This window comes from Theropithecus gelada, chromosome 3, assembly GCF_003255815.1.
Source record: "Theropithecus gelada isolate Dixy chromosome 3, Tgel_1.0, whole genome shotgun sequence".
NCBI lineage: Eukaryota > Metazoa > Chordata > Mammalia > Primates > Cercopithecidae > Theropithecus > Theropithecus gelada.
Genome location: NC_037670.1, coordinates 26,261,426 through 26,285,669, shown reverse-complemented (window position 1 = coordinate 26,285,669; position 24,244 = coordinate 26,261,426). Strand labels below are relative to the sequence as shown.

Sequence of the window (24,244 nt, the reverse complement as noted above, 5' to 3'; positions counted from 1 at the left end):
CTTTGGGTAGTATCGATATTTTTAAACAATATTAAGTCTTCTAATCCATGAATGTGGGACACTTTTCTATTTATTTGTGTCTTCTCCAATTTATTTCATCAATATTTTGTAGTTTTCAGCGTGCAAGACTTTTACTTCCTTAGTTAAATTTATTCCTTTGTGTGTGTGTGTGTGGAAGAAAGTTTATTAAGACAGGAAAGGAATAAAGAATAGCTACTCCATAGGCAGAGCAGCCTATTATTCCTGTTTTTTATTCTTTTTGGTGCTGTTATAAATGAAATTATTTTTATATTTCCTTTTCGGATAGTTTACTGCTGGTGTATAAGCTCCAACTCATTTTTGATGTTGATTTTGTATCCTGTGCCTTTACTGAATTCATTTCTTACTTCTAATAAGGTGGGGTTTGTTTGTTTGTTTGTTTGTTTGTTTTGGAGTTGTGAGGGTTTTCTACATATGAGATCATGTCATCTGCAAAGAGATAATTTTACTTCTTCTTTTTCAATTTAGATGCTTGTCCTTGTCTGGAGTTATATTTTGATGGCACGAAGACATTTTGTTTATATGCAATGTTGATATATTTTAAAGATTTGTGCCAAGAGAGTATATTTCATAAAAATTTAAATGACTTTAAAAATATTTGCCTAACTGTTCTTACATGACTTCCTGTATTATGTTGAATAGAAGTGGTGAGAATGGGCATCCTTACCTTGTTCCTTATCTTAGGAGAAAAGCTTTCGGTTTTCTACTGTTGAGTATGTTAGCTGTAAGCTTTTCATATATGGCCTTTATGTTTAGATCATTTTTTTCCTATTCCTAGTTTGTTGAGAGTTGTTATTTTATTTTATTTTATTTTATTTTATTTTATTTTATTTTATTTTATTTTTTAGTTTGAGACTAAGTTTCGCTCTTATCACCCAGGCTGAACCTCTGCCTCCCAGGTTCAAGTGATTCTCCTGCCTCAGCCTCCCAAGTAGCTGGGATTATAGGCGCCTGCCACCGCACCCAGCTGATTTTTGTATTTTTCATAGAGACGGGGTTTCACCATGTTGGCCAGCCTGGTCTCTAACTCCTGACGTCAGGTGACCCACCCACCTTGGCCCCACAAAGTACTGGGATTGCAGGTGTGAGCCACCCAGCCTGGCTGAGAGTTTTTATCATAAAGGATACAAAAATTTGTCAACTGGTCTTTCTGCACCTATTGAGATCATCATGTGATTTTTTTGATAACATGGATGAATTCATTTCTTAAGATTTGAGTGCAAATTTAAAAACAAGAACAAACAAAGCTTTTCATCAAGAATAAACATAAAATCTAAATAATTCTGCAATCGTGCATTTTAATAGAAAGTACAAATTTGAATACATTATAATTTGTAACTGCATTTAAAAATTGAAATATTTCTCTCCAAATCCAAAACACCACACAATCTTTAATCTGTTCTCATCTTGTTACCTTAGAAACATTTGTCATATGCCATCAGGAAAATATAGGTAAGAATTACTAATCAGTTTTTCATGATCAAAGAAACATTATTCTCCTTAAGGTGACTTTTTGAATTATTTATCTGTATTTCATTTCTGAAATATCACACAATTATACCTCCACTCTAGAGAAAAAAAGAAAAAATACAAATATCAAGGAGGCAAGAACGTTCATAGAATTAAAGCAAAACTCACAAGTGTTTGACTTAGAAATGTACACATTGTAGCAAATTTTTAAAGTACAACTTTAGTTGATGACTGATGTGTATGTAACAATTGTGAACAATTTAAACAGGTATAAAAATGTGAGTTCAAAATCTTTAGGCTCAAATACTTATCATACATACTTTAGTCATTTCTTTCTATTCCTAGTTTGTTGAAAGGTTTTTTTTTTGAGACAGAGTTTCTCTCTTGTCGCCATGAATATGGAAAGATTTGCTTACATAAACATGTATATTTTCAGATGAAAAATCAAGGGGTAGTGGCATCTCCCTGGTCTCTTAACAATATTTGGATTTTTGCAAAGAATTAGCAACACCCAACCTTAAGTGTGAATTACGTGTTTCTAAAGAACCTGTATAACAGATTAGCTGGCAGTGTTCTAGCTTTCAGGAGATGGGGTAATTGGGGGTGCAAATATCTGAGATAAGACAGTGCATATCATGTGATTTTTGTCTTTTATTCTGTGGATGTGCTATTTTACATGAATGGATTTTGCGTGTTGAACCATCCTAGATTTCCCAAGGATAAACTTCACTTGTCCTTGGTAAATGGGTGTCACTGAGTCATGGTGTATGATCCTTTTTAATTCTTCCTTGTTTCTGATTAATTTTTTAGTTGAAGAGGCTCTAATAGTGGGCATAGAAAATGTGACAATATTCATTCTTACTACAATTCAGATGTGCAGGAAATGTTGCTTCTTTATTTTTTCCAAAATGGATTTGATCTTCCTTAACAAGTCCCTATCCACAGGGGAGAAGAGAAAAAAGTATATTATAAGCCCTAGTCCCATCCATAACACAGTGCATCTCAAACTATCTGTGGTAAGAAACTTTTTTTGTTGTTTGTTTTTTAATTTCTAACCAGTTGCAGATACTTTCATAAAATTCAAGAGAAATGAATTACTGGGAAATAAACATTCTAAAAGCATACAAAACATAATCTTATATTTTTTATGATTGGTTTCAATAAGCATGAAATTATTCTGCTACAACAGCTTCTCAACACCTACCCTCCATTTTTGCACCTTTCTCATCCCATGCCAGCAGTAGTTTGTGGATGTGTCTCAGTCTTCAGACCCATTCTGAGTGGTTTAAACAGACTCCAAGGGCTTAACTAGACCTATCGGTTAAGTAATGTCTAGGCCTGTGGAGGAAGGAGGAGAGTTTCCATGCTCAGGGGCAGGGCTGGTCTTGTTGCAGGTCTGTGGGTGGGTCTAGCTGGTCCCCACTGGGGTGGGCAGCCACATGATGTCTATGACTGATAGAACCAAGGGAAACTTTTTCTTGACCTATTAGGACCAAGGGGCTACCTCGCTTGACTTGGGGGAGGACAGGAAACCCTTTGGAATTCTGCCACAGCCTCCATCTGCCTCTGGACACCATCAGACACAAGTCACTTGGTTCCCGCCATAGTGGGCCACTTGGCTGCCCTGCTGCCCCTCAGCTTAGCTATCTAGTGGCCACAGTTTAGAGACACTAGACCCTCTCTGCCACACAGAGCTCTTCCACTCTCTTGGTTTCTCAGAGGCCCTCTGTGTTGGTGAGGAACCATCCAGCAAAGTAATGTTGCCCCACAGAGAGCATGATGTAAGCCCTCTGTCTTCTCTACTCACTTCAACGTAGCAAATGCACTTCCCTTTCCCTGAGTCTCAGCCAGGAGAGGCATGTTAAGACCCACACATCTCACAGCCGACTCCTCCTTCTGTAGGCTACTTATGTCCCACAATCTTTTAGGGCTGGAAGGAGCAGGCACCACTCCCTCCTTTTTTTCTTGGATACAAATCTCTATGGTTTGGTCCTTCAAGCCTGGCTCTTGGTATGCAAGTGGCATAAACAAGGATTGAAGAAACCCTTTCTCTCAAAAAGACTTGACTTTAAAGACTCTTGTTTTGCTGCAAAAATCCTGTTTTGCATAACAGAAGCTGAAAATGAAGTTTTCCTTTTCTTTGCATTCCTTCTGCAATATTACTAAGTTCCTTGGTGCATGAAATGCATCTCTGAGGGATGATAGATCCTTCAGCTAAGGTTTATTCATAGGGGTAATGTCTCTGATTAATCCATCAGCACCTTTTTCACGTAGGGAAACAGATACCCTGAAGGAAGAGGACTAGAATGGGTACTGTTGAAAGAGAGTGGAAATCTGGCAGGGTGTGGCTTTCCATGGGGCTTCATGAGCCTGCATCTCAGACCCTCTTTGGCAGATTTGAGTCACCAGGAGGGACCCAAGGGCAGGAAGTAGGCTGCAGCCAAGAGATGGGCACCAAGAGGACACAGGAAAAGCATGGGGCATCCACTTTGTAATTCTGCACCCAGCTCATTCTTCAGCTAAGTACTAAGCTTATTCCCATTTTCTGGCTCTTAAACCATAACAAGACCTCTTCTGATATATTCCTGAGGAAAAGGACCTATTTTCTTCTCTAATGAAAAGCCCCACCAAGTCTCCAGAGTTGATCACTTCCAACCCATATGTCATCTTGTGTTTATGATTTTCTCATCAGTTTTGCTTTAAAAATTAATTTTTAATAATCTCTAAAGAAATGCATTCACCCTTATCTCTAAAATATTCAAAGGATCCCCTATCTATTCTGTGCTTTTTTTTTTTTTTTTTTTTTTGCATGAGCAAATTACATCTGGCCTCTTTCCCTCTTTCCTGCCTGGGGAATAGGCAGTGATCATCTAGGATGGAGACTTGGCTTGTTCTCAGCACAGTCAAGCAGTGTAGTTTTGTGGTGAGCCCACTGGCCTGGGAATTCTAATAACCCTGGCTTCATGGGTAATTTGGGGTAAGTTATTCATTCTGTTCTTCATTTGGCTCCTCTGCAAAATGGGGCAAATAATAATACGGCATGATTTTGAAGCCATAACAAGATGATGGAAATGAAAGTGGTCATCTTCATCTAAACATGAACTTGGGTACTGCAAAAGTGCAGAATGAAATGTTATCATTCTTCAGGGGAGTCACATTTCATGAAGACCTCTGTGTTTTAATCACTCACTTAAAAATAAAAGTAAAAGAAGGAAAGAAAAAAATTAATGACAGCAGCCTGAGATGCACGGGCTACATTCTCTGCTGCTTAAAAAACAACAACAAAAAAAAGCATGACACTGTTTTGAAAAGTTAATCACAGAGGGCTTTGAAGGGTTTCATCTAGCACCAGTTGCAGGTAATATTGGAAAAATACTGCAGTCATAGCATCTCCATGCATTATTGGGGTTTTAAATCCTAAATCACTACATACAATGCATATTCTGGTTTAGGCTACCTAACTGGATATGCTGGCCTGGTTTCCTTACTCTAGTGCTCTCTGCTAATAACTAAACATGTAAAAAAAAAAAAAAAAAAGAAAAAAAGAAAGAAAAAAAAGCAGGGCTTTTTTCAAAGTTGCAAGTCAATGTGCTGTAAACATGGGTCTGAGGTTAGGATATTGAATTGCATGAATAACAACAATCTGTCTTACTCCATTAATCAGAGGTTTACAGTCTCTACAGTCTTATGAGCCATGGGGCCGTCACTGATAATTCTCTGTCAAAGAGAAATGGAATCATCTAGACATGTGCTTAAAGAGGAATTTTTCCCCTTGTTGATTTTATGTAGGAAATGGCTATTAGACAATGTTGGCTCCCATGGAGGTTCGGAGACTGTGGGAAGAGGCCTCATGGTGGGGATAGTGGAGATGCAAAAGACACGTGGAGCCTTTTGGCAGACAGGGCTCTGCAAAAAGAGGTCCAACAAGTTGTTGGGCAAGGTCTCTGCGTGGTCTCCTCTGGGACCTATTCCAGAGCAGTGAAACTAATAATCCTTAAATTCACTCCCTCTCCCCCAGGCGCCATTACACCGTATTTGAATTATGTTATCAAAGAGACAGACGTGGATTCAGTTCTGATCCCCCAAACTCTTAAGGAAATGTGCCCCTTCCTTAATGGGTAAGTGTATTTGATGACCTAAAAGTTCACGTGCCTTAAATCTGGCTGCCCTGCTCCCCAGTCCTGGGCTGCACCCTCATTCTGTGGAGTTCTGAGAAATGCTGAAGATGAGGCAGGTGGCGAATATGGCTCCCTGAGAGCTAAACCTGATACCCAACCAGGAGCTCGGGTCAGTGTTTGTCAGCAAAATTAGCCTTTTCTTGCAGTGTTATATAAATTTTCCATAGAAATCTGGCATGTGTCAAGAACATGTGTCAAGAAAGATGCCTGTTTTCCTGAGTTAGGTGTAATCACCACGTGCCCCACTTAAATTTACGTGCAAGGGTGCAGGCACCAGAGAAAACTACCAGCTATCGCCAAGCCAAGAGCCATCAATTCAGGATGAAAAGTGTGAAGAGTTGGGATGGAGTTGCCTTCCCACTTGGGGAAGGCAAACATTAACACCTCTGATTTGGATCCTTAAGATGACAGAACCACCAGTAAAACGCATTTCCAGTATCTAGAACAGGTGTGGTTTCTTCCCTGGAGGACAGCCTTGGCTGATGCTGAGAGAAGGGGCTGGAATTGAGTCTCTTTGGTGAGCAGCCCCCTAGATGTAATTCTAGAGTCAATTCCAGGGCGTTTCACCAAAGACCTCAGGTGACATGTGTGGCTGTGGTTGTAAAATAATTTCCTGCCAAAAACATCCATGCCCTCATCTCCAGAACCCATGAATATGTTATGTTACATGCAAGGGCAGTGAAGGTTGCAGAGGGGATTAAGCTTGCTAACCAGGTGGTTTTAGAATAAGGAGATTATCAGGTGAGCCCAATGTAATACCAAGGGTCCTTAAATGTGAAGGAGAGAGGCAGAAAGTCAGATCCAGTGTGATGTGAATGAGAAAGACTTGACCACCTGTCGCTCGCTTTGAAGGTGGAGAAAGGGGCCACAAGCCAAGGAATGCAGGTGGCCTTTAGAAGCTGGAAAAGACAAGCAAGCGGATTCCCCCGGGGCCTCCAGAAAGAAACACAGCCCTGCCAATACGTTGATCACAACCCAGTGAGCCTCATTTCTGACCTCTAGAACTGTGGGATAATAACATTTGTGTGGTTTTAAGCCACTTGGTTGTGGTCATTTGTTACAGCGGCTGTGGAAGCTAACATAGTTGCCTCAGTGTTTTCCTCTGATTGACACAAGTTACACAAGCACAAATTTTGCTGTCCTCAGAATCATTCACCTCATGGCATGTGAGGTTGAGAACAGAGGTTGGCTGCACCCAACACATGCATTTGAGGTGCAGGGGGTCGGTTTGTCTCTCAACGCAACTCTTGCTGCTGCTGTGAGAATGAGCATGAGGTCACCATCCTCTCTCCCTGGCTCTGTTGCAAGATTGCTGTCTCAAACACCAGAGACATTGGTCCTTCAGACCAACCCTGCAATTGTATTACAGCACTATGGTTTCCCTTTTCCCAACATCTTTTTTTTTTCTTTTAATATGCAACTCTGCCTTGTTGGAAAGATTCATAAAGCTTAAGACTTCCTTTCCTGGTGGTGTGCTGGTAAACTGGTTCCAGAAGTGGCAGAGTGCTGTGTATAGCATTTGCCAATTTCCATGGTGTAAACACTCCCATCATGGCAAATGTCAAGCTATCAGCTTAAGGTTGCTGAATGCAGAGTTGGGAAGAGATGTCCACAGTCTGCACAGGGTGGGCTCCAGCCCACTCTGAATGTCCTGGAGAGGGCTGTTTATGTGCCATGCCCCTGAGCTTTCAGAAAGCCTAGCACCCTGAGAGCGGATTGGCCCCTACCATAAATAGTGCTGTGGAGTCTTCCAAAGCAGTTGTGCTTTGCTCTGCAGCTGGTGCCCCTTGTCACAGCTGCTCAAGACCCATGGAAATTCAGAAGAGCCAAGGAGCAGAGTCACAACCTGTCATAAGTTGATTACAAACATTGGGAACTGGTGGTCAGAGCCAGTTGTAACTCCAGATGGTACTTTCTATAAATCTTTTGTCCTTTTTACAGTTATTTTTAGTCTAGTTTGTTTCCAAACATAAGTCTAGTTTGAAAACCATTGAAACTTGAAGCCATCAGTCTTATTTTTTTTTATCATATTAGCATGTCTCATTTTATATCTATCATACAGAAGGAAATCAGTAAATCTCACTTCTACCACTGCCTATACTAGGATCTATCGGTTAGTAATTCAGTATGAAATACTTAAACCAGTTTGTTGGAGGAATCTTAACACACTTATAGGAGAGAGCATAGGAATGTAATGATATAACCACTAATTTGATGATAACAAGGCATATTTTATAGGATTGTTAGAAAGATTCAGTGAATTAATATTTGTAAAGCACTCAGTCAACAGTAAGAGTTTGTTAAAGAAGTAGTTAAATTTCTTTGTTAAAGAAACAAGTAAATACGACTTCTTAAAATTGAGAACTTAGATCTCTAACTCAGGAGGGGACTTAGTCAAATATCACCCAGCCCTGTGAATGAAAACTTCAGCATCACTAGATCACGTCTCCCTTCTAGTTTTCACAGAAGCTTTTTTTTCTTTTTGGTGACTTCTCAGTAGAACTGGACCCATGCAATGACTCTGTCCTCTGAGTTGGGGTCCTGGGGCCTCACAGTCACTGCAGCTCCTCTGCACAAGCACTTGCTCTTACAATTTATGAGATGCTTCTTGCAGCTGCTCTCTCAGAATGATTTAGATGGCCTTGGCTTGATCCCTTCCAAATGTGGGCACCAGCAGGCTGCCATGTGCAAAAGCGTTTTTTTATGTGCACATCAAGTCAAAACAGAGAACCAAATCTCCAGAACCTAAATGAGGTGGTCCATTCACTTCTGGCCCCACTTTCCCTCCAAATTCACCTCAAAGGCTAGGTGAGAGCTCAGCCTCAGCAGGCTCTGCTTGCTGGGTTCAGGACCATAAATCAGGGGGCTCACATTGATGGGTGAGGAGGCCGGAACACATCCGTCTGCCATCGGGAAGAAGGAGGTGCTTGTGGCCACTGGGCTGATTACAAACTCATAAGCTCCTGGGAGTGTCAAGTTTTGGATAAAAGGAAAAGGCAAACATGAAAGATGCTGGAGCTACATTTTCCAGGGCATATCTTCATCCTGTTGTGAATTGATCTGTGGCCCTGGATTGCATCAAGTACATAATACCTCAAAGTCAGCGAGAAAAGACAGGCTGACATCCAGGACTCACCAACTATTAGGCGGTTTGGAGGCAGAAGCCTACCCTGCCTCAGGTTGGAGCTTTGAGGGCATGCACATTTGCACAGATGAACTCAAAGAAGGCTCTTGCCTAGAAATTGAATCCAGTTTCTTTTTCCTGTATTTGTTTTGCAATCCACCCTTGGAAGGGAAAGCTGATGTAGGATAGCAATAAATCTCCAAGGCACATCACTTCAATTAAGAGATAGAGAAGCCCAGAGGGGCCCAAGAGCTCCAAGGGGAGCCAACCGCAGATTAATGGATGCTGAAGAATGCTGCCTTCCAAGACGGGAACTGGCTGATTTATGTCTATTCACATATTCCGAAACCTTTAACTCACGGGCCTTCCTTAATCACAGCACGATTACATGACCACTTTCATTTAGGGGGCTGGGGGTAAAAGGGTCTGTTTATTTGATTGAGCTTTAATAACCTAGCTCTTTATTACAATGCTCTTGGTGAAAGCATTTTTGTAAACTGAGAACAGTTTCCATTTAGTGCCCTGGGTTGCTCTCGTCTCTAGACCCATATACATCCACCTTGGCTGTTCTTAATATGCAAAACATTTGAAACTATCCAGGCTCCACTCTCCTCAAATCCCAGGGGTATTTTACTCAGGGTGGTTTGAGCAAAATTAGCCTGGCCATTTAGTTTATGGAAGGGGGAAGGAGAGAAATCAATGCATTTCCTAGGATAAGCCAAAGTCATTCATTTTTTTTTTCACACATTTGTTTCAATCAAAGGACTTTTATTTAGTACCATTTATTTAGTACCTACTACGTGGATGTTTAACCTACTATATGAGATTCACAAATAAATATGTTTCCCTTTTCTCATGAGCTCACAGTCTAGTAGGGGAAACAGACAAGAAAATCAATAATTACAGAAGAGCAAGAGGTCTAGAAAAAGGCAATCAGGAATGGTTCGGAGAAGTGCTCTGGGGTGAGAGGGCCCTAGAGCTGAATATTAAAGGACAAGTGGGAGGTTACAGAGTGGATGGGGTAAGCCAGCTTGACCAGGCAGGGACTTGGTTTACCGAGGAATTGCAGGTCGCCTGGGCTGGCTGGAGCATTGGTGGAAACGGAGCTGCTAAGGTGGACAAAGGGTTCTACTTGACCTGTGTGACCTACATGCTCAGAACTTCCTTCAAGAAAGCCTTCCCGGCTCCACTTTAGGGTCCACCTGAGCTTTTGAGCCAAGGTCACGCTGATTTCAGCTTGCCCCAGCCAACCCCTAAGCAATAAGTCCCAGCTGGGGAAAAAAGTGCCACCAGTGCAGCATCCTCTGAGTGCAGTCTTTGCTCTAGAGTGCCCTGTCTTTCCCTAGAGCCCCTGGCATGGAGATAGGGCAGTGGGGGAGAGTTCCAACAAAGTGACTGCAAACACGCTTTTGGCTGATGACAAAGCAAAATGTTAAAAGCCTAGGCTGGGCACCGTGGCTCAGGCCTGTAGTCACAGCTACAAGAGGCTGAGGTGGGAGGATCGCTTGAGCCCAGGAGGTTGAAGCTACAGTGAGCCATGATCATGCTACTGCACTCCAGCCTGGGCCACAGAGTGAGACCCTGTCTCAAGAAAAAATGAAGGGAAATATTCATTTTTCTACACCCTCTTTCCTCTTCTCACAGACACCCCACATATGCCTTTCTTTCCTTTAAGAGTTCAGACCGGGGCTGTCAGTACGATGCCACTGAACAGGCCATTTGTATGGCATTGACTGTCCTTTGAATCCAATAACCCATCAACTTATTCAATCAACCAATTTGACTTTTTTATTGTTCATTTCTGAATTGAGTGGTTCTACTGAATTCAGTATGCTCTGCTGTCTTATAGCCCTAAAGTTACATGAGTGTGGTAAAGCCATTTCCACCAGTAAACTATAAATAATATGACATGACATTTACAATATAAGAACAATGAATTATTTTATTTCAAAGCCCTCAGATAATGAAGTCAATTTCTTACTCTAAAAATTAGTAAATAGTCTTGGGGTGGGGGTGGCTGACACCTGTAATCCCAGAACTTTGGGAGGCTGAGGCAGGAGGATCACAAGGTCATGAGTTCGAGACCAGCCTGGCCAATATGGTGAAACCCCATCTCTACTAAAAATACAAAAATTAGCCAGGCATGGTGATGCGTGTCTGTAGTCCCAGCTACTCAGGAAGCTGAGGCAGAAGAATCGCTTGAACCCAGGAGGTGAAGGTTGCAGTGAGCTGAAATCACACCACTACACTCCAGCCTGGGCAACAGAGTGAGACTTCGTTTCAAAAAAAGAAAACAATTTAGTAAATAAAGGAAAAGTGTTAGGCTATGTATCAGCATTACAAAAGAGGCTTGACTTTGAGGGAAAACTCTTCATTCTGAAAAAATATGATCGCTAGCTAACAAATGTCAAATGAATTATCAGATTAGAAAACCACCATTTTGTAACCTTGAATGAATTAACTGATTCAGTCCAGGACCATCAATGGATGCTACAAGTATTCAGGGAAGAGTTGATAGAGAACCTAGTAATGCGCAGAACCAAGGTTCTGTCTCACAAATCATCTGCTGGTCATGAGGGTGGGAAGATGCCTTTACAATAGGGAGAGAGAACCGTGGGCAGCCTCCCAACCCAAGCACCAATCTTGGAATCACTGCACGTGGGTAGCCTGGCACTGACGTGATGCAATACAAAACGTACAACTTCCGCAGTGAAGGCTTCTGGGAAACAAGTGTTTAACCTGAATTTAATCTGTGAACCCAAAAGCATCTGAGATAGGACTCAATCCATTCAGAAAGTTTATTTTGTCAAGGTTAAGGACGCACCCCAGGAGGTCCTAAGGACAGGTGCCCAAGTGGTCAGGGTACAGCTTGCTCTTATACTTTTTACAGAGACACGAGACATCTATCAATACCTGTAAGACGTACACTGGTTTGATCTGGAAAGGTGGGAAAACTCTGGGGATGACTTTCAGGTTATAGGTAGATTTAAAATTTTCCTTATTGGCAAATGGATGAAAGAGTTATTATCTAAAGACCTGGAATCAATAGAAAGGAATGTCTGAATTATGGTGATAAGGGATTGTGGAGACCAAAGTTTTGTCAGGCAGATGAAGTCTCCAGGTAGCAGGCTTCAGAGGCAATCAATTGTAAAAAGTTTCTTATCAGACTTAAGGTCTGAGTTGATGCTAATGCTGGTCAACTTTTCCTGAATTCCAAAAGGAGGAGGGTTTGATGAGGCATGTCTGACTCCCTCTTCCCATCATGACCTGAACTAGTTTTTCAGGTTGACTTTGGAATGCCCTTGGCTGAGAGGAGGGCTCCATTCAGATGGTTGAGGGGCACTTAAACTTTTATTTTTGGTTTACAAGTCAATCTTAAGATCTAACTTCCAATGTACAGGGAGGAACAAGGACGGCAAACAAAATGTATGGCTGTAAATGAATATATTCTTATTTTTTAGAGATGCTTACTAACATATATAATAAATTAAAACAAAAAATAGATTGGCACAAATTTAGCAAACTATGAACAATTGTTAAATCTGGTTGGTGAGTACATGGGTGTTTCTCATGCTATGTGCTCTTCTCTTCTGTACATTTAAATTTTTTTATAACATAAAATAATTTACATAAAATAATAATTTATGTTATTTAATTTACATAAAATAGCATAAAATACAGGAGGATGCTGTAAGAATATTTTAAAATGAAAACTTCTAAAAGAATATGTCTCCTTTTTTTATTTTTTGAGATGGTCTTGCTCTGTCGCCCAGGCTGGAGTGCAGTGGCGTGATCTCGGCTCACTGCAACCTCTGCCTCCCGAGTACCAGTGATTCTCCTGTCTCAGTCTCCTGAGTAGCTGGGATTATAGGCACGTGTCACCACACCCAGCTAATTTTTGTATTTTTAGTAGAGATGGGGTTTCACCATGTTGGTCAGGCTGGTCTCGAACTCCTGACTTCGTGATCCACCCGCCTCAGCCTCCCAAAGTGCCGGGATTACAGGCGTTAGCCACTGTGGCCAGCCTGCATCTCCTTTTTACCAAACATTCTAATGACACTGTGTAGAAAGCTGAATATTCTTGGAGGTTTTGTGGCATTACTGGCTTAGATGAAAAACAACTGAAGTTGGAAAAATAAGCCAGTTAGAGCACAGAAATGCAACAGGACATTCCTCCCAACACCCTACTGCAATGCATTAATAAAAATGGTTATGTCATGTGTGGTTAACAGTATGTAAGGTTGTACAGTAAAGGTGCTTTTAAAACCTCCTCCTACCTCTCTTGGAATGCAGAGCTCATACAGTGTCATGTGGAGGTTTGCTAGCTGTTATTTCTATTCTTTGTCCACAGCATGGTCAGTGGTGTTCAGAGTGACTTATGAAATCCCAAGAGAATGTGCCCTTCAATGCTTAGAAACACTCTTACCCTCACATCTAAGATTGCAAACCCCAGGTTTCAGAGCAGTTCTTAGAGTTGGAAGATTTCCAGTGGGATCAAGTGGGTGGTGCGTGTGAAGGAGTGAACTTCAAACCTACCCATAAACTGAAAAGATGGACGCTCTTGGAACGTAGCGCCTTTTGGAACTAACAACATACCGTTACCTCCAGGTGCCCAGATTGATGGAGATGAGCCCTGCCAAATTCCGTTCTCTTGGCTGGAAATTCCAGGATAGTGCTGGTACCAGTGAGTGACATTTTCTTGGAATGTCACCAGGGGTTATAAAGTGCTTCCCCAACCCCTACATTTCTAAGGTATGAAAGGTAAAGGTCAGCATATAGAAAATTTAAATTATCACTAAAAATATGGCAATGGATTCAACCGAGAAGAATCCACAAAGGATAGAGTCCAACTGATTCATTGCAAGCCCATTTCTTAAGGACTCCCTCTCCACTCCATGAAATAAGATCTAGCAATGGAATTGCCAACTCCAGTCTCACTGAAACACAACAGGCTTTATTTTATAAGTGTGCTCTTTATGATTCTGTAATCTGTAGAGTACAGGGGAACCTTTTTGCAATTTTGGTGCCGATGCTCTCTGGGCTTGTTATCCCCGGCTTTTACTGCCTGTGGTTTGGTTTGGTTTGTTTTGTTTAGGGGTCGCTATGTAATTCCAGCCCTGGCGTAACCTGAATCTGTGCAGGGGGCTTGTGTGGGTTGTGTGTGTGTGTGAACTGCGTGTGCTCCCCAAGCATCAGGAAGACCCCAAGGGTGGGCCATGCAGCCTTCTGTCATGAGAGTAATGTGGCCCTTTGCGCTTGGTGCTCTGGGTGACCTGCCCTCTGCGGAGTCCAGGTGTGGGGCTGTTTCTCCAGCCACCAACCTCTCCCCTCCACCCAGGTCTGCATGCTGACCCAAGATGGAAGAGGAAAACTTGGTCTTTGTAGCACCACACTTAGCCAGCTGACATAAGAGATTTACCGCCATCCCTTAACCCATTACATGGTAATAAATGGAAGTTGGCATCATTTCTTATCAGTCTAAGAATTTTGAAGCCTGGCTAAATTCCTTTTTCTATAATCAGAGGGTGTAGAAAATCACATTTGTTTTTTAAACCGATGCTTTGGAAGATCCTGGTCAAAATTGTGGGCTCTGGGGTCTGAAACTTTGATTCAAACCTTGACTCTACTGCTTATTAACTTTGGGACCTGACATGTGACTTAAACTAAGCCTTAGTTTCCTTGTTTGTAAAATAGGTCTATTGATGAGATGGTGCATGCAAATTGCTTAGCTCAGTTCCTGGTATATAGTAGATGCCTCCTAAATAATAGCTATTAGTATTTTCAATCTTGCTCTTCCCTGCTCACTGCCAAAACTGAAAATGTGATTTACCAAATGACAATTGCAAGGTTATTTCAATACAGTGTCTCCTATGTACATATAGGAAATACACTGTAAGAATTGGAGGAGAAATTACAATACTAGGTATTAAGAGTATAATTACTATAACTCAAAAAGTATATAGAAAAGGGTGTGAATTATAAGTAGTTACAAAGTTCTGGGGCCTGTTTAAGTCTAGATATTATGTAGAAGCTTAACCAGGTGGTTGTGAAATTTTGCCATTGATATGTAATATTTATTTTGTTAACTTTACTCTCTATAAATTATTCTTATCAAAACTATCAACACCACTACCACCACAGCTATAAAACTTTTAGAAGCAAAGACCTATTAATACATGGTTAAAACTATGACACTTCAGTTTCTTAATTTATTTGCTATCTAATTAGTCTTAAATTATTTACTTTATATCAAGAAAACTCAATGAATCTACAAAAGTATCACTAGAATTATGTGGATTTAGAAAGGCTATAATGTACAAAGTCACTATACAAAACTCAATTATATTTCTATATGCCAGTAACAAACACTTTGAAGTGAAATTTCAAAAATCAGTACCATTTACAATGACAATAAAACTTCAAATGCCTAGGGATAAATCTAACAAAAATGTATAAGACATCTACATAAAAACTATAAAACATTTCTGAGGAAAATGGAAGAGGCCTAGATAAATGAAGGAATATACCATGTTCATTGATTGGAAGACTTAATATTGCTAAGACGTCTTAAACGTATTCATTGGTTCTATACAACATACATATAAATTACAGCAGGTTTCTTTTAAAGAAATAAACGAGCTGATTCTAAACTATATATGGAAATGTTAAGGATCTAGAATATCTGAAATTATTTTGGAAAAAACCCCACAGATTTGGAAGACTTAAATAATATGAGTTCACATATGATTAAGCTACAGTAGTCAAGACAGTAGGGTACTGGCATAAAGACAGACATACAAATCAACTGAATGAACTAAAGAGTTGCTCAACAGACCAACAAACATAGTCAACTGATATTCCACAAAGATGTCAAAGTAATTCAATGGAGAAAGGAAAGTTTTTGTAATAAATTTTGCTAGAACTAGATATGCCTTATTCCTACAATGGAATACTATACAGAAATAAAAAAGTATAAACTGTAGAGATACGTCCAACAACACAGATGAATCTCAAATACAATACAGTAAGCAAAAGAAGCCAAACTCCAAAGAATGCATAGTTTGATCGATTCATAGAAAATTCAAATAAGACAATACTAATCTATATGTATAAATATCTACATAAATCAGAAAGTGATGGGGGAGAGGAAATCGACTATCAAGGACTCAAAGGAACTTTCTGATGTGTTCAAAAATGTTTTATATCTTGTTTTGAGTGGTGGTTACTAAAGTATATACAATTCTGAAAGAGTGTTGAGCTGAACCCTTGGTAGTTTTATATTTTATTTATGTTACTTATACCTAAATTAATTTTTTCAAAATAAGAAATAAAAATTCCTTAGAGGAGGAAATGTGGTGGAATAGTTTCCTACCACAGAGAAACCACCTTCTCCATTTATCCTAAATGACAAATCTTTGATCGAATTCTTTTACATCCCTGTTACTTTTCTCTAGGATCCAGGCCATGAAAGTCCTTAAAGTCATCAATCCAGTTTCCAGTGCTTCCTTCCCTCCATCCCACCCTGCCCACTGCATCTTTAGATACTGGCAGAGATGATTTTAGAAACAAGAGTGCATTTAGCAATAAAAATCAAACTGAAAAACAGACACACTTGTCTCTCCCTAAGAATAAAAATGGATAGAGCTACCTCACTGCATTGTCTTCTTAAAGAATTCTCCTCTGTTCTCTTTTTATGGGATTGAAGTTTCTACCTTTGTAAATGAATCCCGATGACCAACACCAGTCATGCTGTTTGCTGTCTCATCTGCCATCATGCAGTGTGCAGGACCCCTTGGTTTACTCCTGGCTTCTCCCTTGATAGAGCCGATAGAACTCTATCGCCTCTAACTTACCCTGATGCTTAGGGGTGCCAAACTGTGATAATCAGCAAATGATAGCAAATAACATAAATTGAGCCCTTACTACACGCCAGGTTCTATCCTATACCATTTACTTATATTAGCTGAGTTGTATCTCCACAACTATCCTCTGAGGTAGGACCATCATTATCCCCATTTTACAGATGAGGAAACAGAGGTACAAGAGGGTTAAGTAACCTCCAGCAAGTATGTGGCAGGGTTAGGGTTTGATTCTAGATGGTTTGTCTCAGAATCCACGTCTTTGTCACAATGTCATGCAACCTCACTGATGTTTTAGCCAAAGGGAACAAATAAAACTACAAGCAAGTGCCACTGTTGTGCACTGTGTTTGATAATGAAGACAGTCTTGGCAATAGGTACAGTGCTCGCATGAAACATAGACAATGTTTATCAGCATAAGTAGACACTCACAGATGTAGTTCTGATTTCATAGAAGCTTATGGTGTTGAATTTTATTACATTGCAGCTGTTGATGTCATTCCTCTGGATTTATACCTGGTTTCACTGAACTACCTAGAGGGATAAGCCTTCTTGCTTTGGGGGCATAAATAAGAGCATCACCCACCTTCCAGGGAGATGAGCTGTTAGACCCTACGAACGACCTCTTTAGAGTTTGTTAATGGAGACTGTAACAACATGTCTGCAGTGACTCCCGAAGACCCTCGCATAATCCAGAAACGCACTGATTTGAGCTTTTCTTTGGAACTAGATCTTGCTGTTAATCTACATGAAGGCAAAGTCTGTGTAACCCAAAATTATCCCATTTCCGTGTACTCAGTGATTAAAAACCAACCAACCGTCCCCTCTTACCAAAGTGAGGTAAGAATAAAAGTATGTTTTGCTGACATTCTCTCAAGCCCAGATATATAAACTTGCCTAAATTCTAGGCAGTCAGAGTCACTTAATAAAACAAGCTGGTGAACTAATCATTGACACCCAATCTGCTCATTACAACTTATAGAAGTTTCTCTCTCTTTCCTTCCGTCCATCTTTCTTTCTTTCCTTGAAATCCGTGCCTATCCTGCATCTAACTCACCTGCCTGCTCTAATTATTTTAACCTTCCATGGTTGGCAGAAACTCAAGCTTTGAAATAAAACTAAGCAGAGATGTAATTTACAAGTTGTGAGTGTCACTCACCGTGCTGCTGTGTCCCCAGCCAAGTCCAGTGCTATATCTGAAAGTTCTTCTGGAGCTCCCCTTGAACATCTTACTCCCTCTCTTGGCAGGTGCCTTGCTCCTGACTTCTGCCTGGCTGGGCTGCGTGCCTCTCTCAGCTTTTCCCAGCTCGCCCTTCCCACCAGTCAGGCCCCCCTGGCTTTAACTGGGACTCAGGGTGCTCGTCGTCCTTCCTGGACTCCCGGTGGGTGCCCAGCCCGCGCCTGCATCGGATATCTCTCAGGCCTCCCCCAGATCCCAGGCCTGTGGCACACCTAGTTTCAGCTATCAACGCTGCCCTCTCAGTACGTGCCATTCCTACTCTGTCCACTCTGAAAAGGGACCAGTGTCTCTCTCGGGCTCCACTCACAGAGTCCCTATTCTCTCAACAAAAGGCCAATCAAATACCAAGATGGTTTCACTGACGTCTCACCCGGCTCGAATGACCAGTTTTCTTAGGCCTCATTGTTGCTGGCGACTGCTAGTGCCTCTTGGTGTTCAAATTCAGAAGAAAGCCCAGACTGAGAGTGGCATTCGGAGACAGGAAAATCTCTGGAGGGAAAGCAAGGGCTTGAAGAGGGGCCCATGGAAGAAACATGCATGGCAGGAGGACCAGCATGGAGGCCTCTGTTGAACAGAAAAGAACAGGGAAGTGGTGGACAATGGGTGAATCCACCCAGGCGGCCAAGAGAGATATACACAGATGGTGGGCATAGTGGCTCATGCCTGTAATCCCAGCACTTTGGGAGGCCAAGGCGGGCGGATCACTTGAGGTCAGGAGTTCAAGACCAGCCTGGCCAACTTGACGAAACCCCATCCCTACTGAAAATACAAAATATTAGCTGGGTGTGGTGATGCACGCCTGTAATCCCAGCTACTCGAGAGGTGAGGCTGGAGAATTGATTGAGCCTGGGAGATGGAGGTTGCAGTGAGCTGAGAGCATGCCACTGGACTCCAGCCTGGGCAACAGAGAGAGAATTTGCCTTTAAAAAGAGAGAGAGAGAGAGAGAGAGAGAGAGAGAGAGAGAGAGGAAATGACTTCTTAAGCAAAGGGGAAGTCCAAGGAAAGACAAGAAGATTCTTTAAAAAGAGAGTGAGATAGTGGAACTTGAAGAGGAGGATTGAAACTGTTTTGTTGCCTAGGAAAGGTGAAAGAAAAAGAATGTCTTCCCTCTGTGTGTTTTCTGCCCCCGTAATTTTCCTAAGCCTGTCTGCCTCTATTTCCCCACAGGGGCCTGGGGAATGGACAGGTTAGCTGTCTTGCTCACGGGGGGAGCCCACATTATTCTAGAGCTGGATCTAAAGCACCCCGTGTTCACCCTTGTTCATTGTTTGTTCTTCCCTGGCAAAGTCTATCCTCTGATTCAAGTTTAATCAACAATATCATATGTACTTGGGCTTCTGGTGTCTCAGCCTCTCTCCTGAGCACCAGGGCAATTCAGCATGGTGAACCAGGAAGCAAACCAGTCTTGGAGATGGGCAGGCTGGGGTTATTTGTTGTTGTTGTTGTTTTTATTGAGCCAGGGTTTGAGTCTCAGCTCTGTTACTTACTACGTGTATGGTCTTGGATGAGTGCCACATGCTCTCTGAGTTTTTGTTTTGATTGTTAAATTGCGGTTAGGAATACTGGCAGAATCAAGTAGTAGAAGAGGCGTTAAGTGCCTAGCACAGCACTCTTCACTCAGTGATTATAAATGCCCCCAATGTCCCCTGCTTCCTGCGTCCATGCCCTTGCAATGTGACATGGCAGACCTCCCATCAGAAGGCGGGGCTCATGCTCCATCCTTTGATCTGGGCTTGACCATATGACTTACTTTGGCCAATGAGACATTAGAAAATGTGACACAAGCAGGGATCGGAACGGTGCAGGCACTCGGGCTTGCCTTCTCCTGCAGCTAAGAATCCTTTACCCACCATGGAACAAGTCAAAGCTAGCTTCCTGGGGGATGAGAGACTGTGTGGAGAAAGGCTCCAACCATCCAGACTTCCACCTGACGTTCCAGACGTGAAAGAGAGGCCATCCTAGACCACCCAGCCCTAACAGAGCTGGCTCAGACCCGAATTGATCACTTAGCTTACAGAATCATGGGATGCAATAGATGTTCGTTATTTTAAGCCATTCAGTTTGGAGGTCTTTGGCTTTTGTAGCAAATGCTAACTGGTATAGTAACTAAGAGCTGGCCCTAATGGCCAACACTTATTGTGACCTTTAACACCAGACACTCTGCTAGGCATGTACTGGTCTTCTAAGCTGCATCTCCTGGTGTCCATAACAGTCTTATACACTGCAGGTGCCCAGGAGAAATCACTTTAAGAATTAAAAAAAAAATTATTTTTATTGCACCTGAATCCAAAAAGTATAAAAGGATACTAAAATACAATCAAGTAACTGCAAAAAATAGGTGTACAGGAAATAAATGTGGGAGACGTCAAATGAAACTAAGCATGGGGCAAAAACCAAAAGCAAACAAATATGTATATGATGTCTGCGGGCAGGTATATTACCTTGCTAGGACTGTCATAACAAAGTACCACCAACTGGGTGGCTTCAACAATAGATGTTTGTTGTCTCAGGGTTCTGGAGGCTGGAAGTCCAAGACTAAGGTATAAGCAGAATTGGTTCTTCTGAGGTCTTTCTCCCTGGCTTGTAGACAGCTGTCTTCTTCCTGTCTTCACATGGTCATCTCTATGTGTATGTCTTTGCCCTAATCTCCTCTTCTTATAAGGACAACTGTCATATAGGATTAAGACCCTAATGACCCCATTTAACTTAAGTCCCTATTTAAAGTGCCGGTCTCCAAATACAGTCACATTCTGTGACACTGGGGGTTAGGGCTTCAACAGATGGATTTTATGGAGGAGATGCAACTCAGTCCCAAATTGTGGGAAATCTATTTGCTCTAAGCTTTCCACAGCCAACACCCAAAGGGAAACCTAGACAGTTACCCAAGTTCATCTCCATAAACTCATGAAAAACAGAGCTACCTAATAGCTAGCACTCAGCCCAGAGCCCAGACAGGTTTCCACAAGCATTCTCATTAAAAAAAAAAAAAACCTTTTGTGAGGCAGTGACATCTTCAATGCTTCTCTTATAGCAGAAACAATGGTAAGTTTCAAAAGACGTCTCTGACATCCCTTCTCAAGCATTGGCCAGTGATACAAGGTGGAGGAGAATGAAGTATTGATGCAATTTCTCCCCAGCCTTATCAAATGATGGAGTAGCCACCAGACAGGGTGGCTCTCGATCTCTTCACCAATCTTTCCCCTAGAATGGCTCAGTTTCTTTGGACATTAAAGGGGTTTTTATTATGGAGAGTTTCCCATTAAAATGCGGCACCACAGTTGAGTGCCTATGAAGGAGAGAATTACATGAGCATGGCCTGTCGAAGACCCCATGGACAAAGGGCAAGAAAGAAGCTTCCAGATAAGTGATGGCGTGTGCCAAGGGCAAGCTTCCTTTATTACATTTTAGGGGAGACACATCTTAGCTCCCCAGCATCTTTCCCCTCTTGTGTTGGACATATTTTTGGTGATTTGCTCCCACGGCCTATCCTAAGGGAAGATAATTTTGAAGAGGTCATCTGTAGGTAGCCATGCCATGCTTCAACAAGTGACTCACCTCTTTCTGGTCTTAGCTGATCATCAACTGACCCAGGAGCTGTCCACCTGTGGATTGGCCAATGACTGTGACCTACGGCCTTGCATGATAAGATGCATTTGACCAATCAAATTCCTCCTCTCTCAGAAGAAGTGCAGAGATGGGCAGTTGGTGAGAGCTGTTGGTGTGGGGCAGAAGAAGCTGTAAGGAACTAAAAATAACAGCACACCTCACATCCATCTGGATGGCTGTTACCAAAAGAACAGAAAGTAATGCTGGTGAGAATGTGGGGAAACTGGAGCCCTTGTGCATTGCTGGTGGAAATGTAAAATGGTGCAGCTACTGTAGAAAACGGTTGGGGGGGTCCTCAAAAAATTAAACACAGAGTTACCATATGATCCAGCAATTCCACTTCTAGGTATATACTCCCCAATATTGAAAGCCGGGACTCAAAAAGGTATGTGTACACACGTGTTCATAGCATCAGCATTCACACACCCTATTGGTTCTGTTTCTCCAGTGAATACTGACTAATGCATCTTCCAAAAGAATCCACAAAACAGCTGGGGAGCATAAGTCTAAAGTCTATATGCTCCATATGAGGCAGGGCTGATGCAAGGCCAGCCTATAAGCACCCCCCACACAGAACGGCAGGGCTGATGGACCACATTCAGTTGCTTGAATCCCATCATTTAATATATCAGTTCCAAACACGCAGCAAGAAACGAGGGGAGATATCTGCAGTTGATTGACACACTTAGGATCTGGTGCCTTCAGGGTAGAAGGACCACAGCCATGGGTCCTGGGTTATGCAGTGTTCACACATCTGTCTCTATCTCCCCATCAGCCTCCCCTGCTGATGGTGTGGTTACCAGGACCAGTCAAATAGTCAAACAAAGAGGCTTAGCAGACGAATGGTGCCCAGAACCTGCACGCCCTTGTCCTACCAAAGAAACATAGGAGCAAGTTCACCTGGCCAGTGTCCGGGGCTCGCCAGCTGGCCTGCTGAGCAGCTGTGGGTTTTGTTTGCATTTCTTGAGCAGAGCACATATGGTCCCCATCTATCCTTCTCATTCATTTCTCTTATTTTCTCCAGCAGAATTGAATGGTCTTAAAAGAGTGAACATGTATTGTTGATTCCATGAGAGGTGTGGTGGTGAAACTGCTGATTCCCCTAGTACTTTAAAAAAGACTTTCTGCAAAGATTTTTTCTATTTTGTGTGTTTGTTGTTGCAAATAAGTGCTTGATTAGAGGCCAAGGGAAAACTGGTGGTTTTTATCTCATGAAGGTTAAGATCTGCTTTGTTTTCCATGGATGCTAGAAGTTGTGAATGGAAAAATGAACATCATCTTTGAGTAAAGACATTTTAGAAGGAGACACATTTTGATTTTAAAAATGGAATGTGACTGGGCGCGGTGTGTCACACCTATAATCTCAGCACTTTGGGAGGCTGTGATGGGTGGCTTGCTTGAGCCAAGGAATTGGAGATCAGCCTGGGTAACATAGCAAGACCCTGTCTCTACAAAAAATGCAAAAATTAGCCGGGCATGGTGGCTCATGCCTGTACTGCCACCTACTTAGAGGTTGAAGTGGGAGGATCACTTGAGTCTGGGAGGTCAAGGCTGCAGTGAGTTTGATCACACCACTGCACTCTTCAGCCTAGGTGATAGAGTGAGAACCTGACTCAAAATAAAATAGAAAGAAAAAGAAAATGGAATGTACTGGGCCAAGGGAAGGAGAGCAAGGAGAACCTGCTGTGGGTACTTGTGGGGTCCCCCCAAGGACTTACTACTGCAGGAGGATGCAGAGGAAAGGGATAGGGTGGAGAGCGAGGCATGCCATCCACTGAAAGACAGGGACAGGCACATGTGTAAGTTGTAAATCTCAGAAAAGAGAAGTAAAGATTAGGAGTGAGAAATGGGAAAGCTGAGAGGTGTTATTTGAATGCACACATTGAATGAATGAAAAAAATCTCACGACAGGATTAGATAGAAAAATGCAACGTTTCCTTTTTAACCAAAAGAGACAAGAGCTCACAGAGGAAATAGATTGTGCTTGAGAACAGCCATGGCAATTTTTCAGCAATACAATCAGACATTTTGGGGGAAACTTAATAAATGGCTTGGATCTCAGTGGTCAGGAAAGGATGGAGAACAGATGTCAAAGGCTGACATATATTTTCTGAGCAGAAAAAATAAGGTAGAGAGACAATAAGCATAGGACTGAGGACAGAGAATTCGAATGCCCAAGGTCAAACTCAGTCTGCTAATATCTGCCTAGCCTCCGCACAAGGACTCATTCCATGAGGCAGCACCCACGCCCGCACGTGCACAGTCAGTTTCCACCGATTGTTCACCCACCGTGCCTCAGACCCTATTGGACAAAAGTTCTATCTCCAGCAAACCAGCTGTCAGGAAAGGGTCTCAAATCTCCAAGAACAGAAACTTCTCTTGATAGTGCATTCTGTTACCTTGAAGATGAAACTTGGCAATGGCACAGCAAGACCTGCAGTTCAGGCCTCCTGTTCCCAGCCTTCCACAATGCTAAGAGCGATGGCAGAGCACCTGTCCAAGGCCTCGAATGAGCTGTTGGCTCTACAGAAGCATCTGGAAGGATATAAGAGCACCCTAGAATGACTATCATAAAAAACCCACCCCATTCCCCCACAATCCTTTCCCAGCCCTTCTGTGGTGTGTGGTTAAACTGAGTCTCACCCATTTTTCCTTCCTGTTAAAGACTGTTTAGGAAGAGAGTGGAGGAGAGGGGGTTGCTGGACTTGAGTAGGGAGACAGAGTGGT

General features: G+C 42.1%; 1 protein-coding gene across 1 annotated transcript in view; it reads right to left on the bottom strand.

Moving 5' to 3' along the window:
* The window catches only part of CLDN14 (claudin 14), a 111,447-nt gene extending 93,459 nt beyond the window's left edge, over positions 1-17,988 (bottom strand). Inside the window, exon 1 of the mRNA XM_025380092.1 lies at positions 17,830-17,988. The gene's annotated coding sequence lies outside the window, so the exon portion shown is untranslated. The remainder of the gene's footprint in view (positions 1-17,829) is intronic.
* Positions 17,989-24,244: the final 6,256 nt, after the last annotated feature.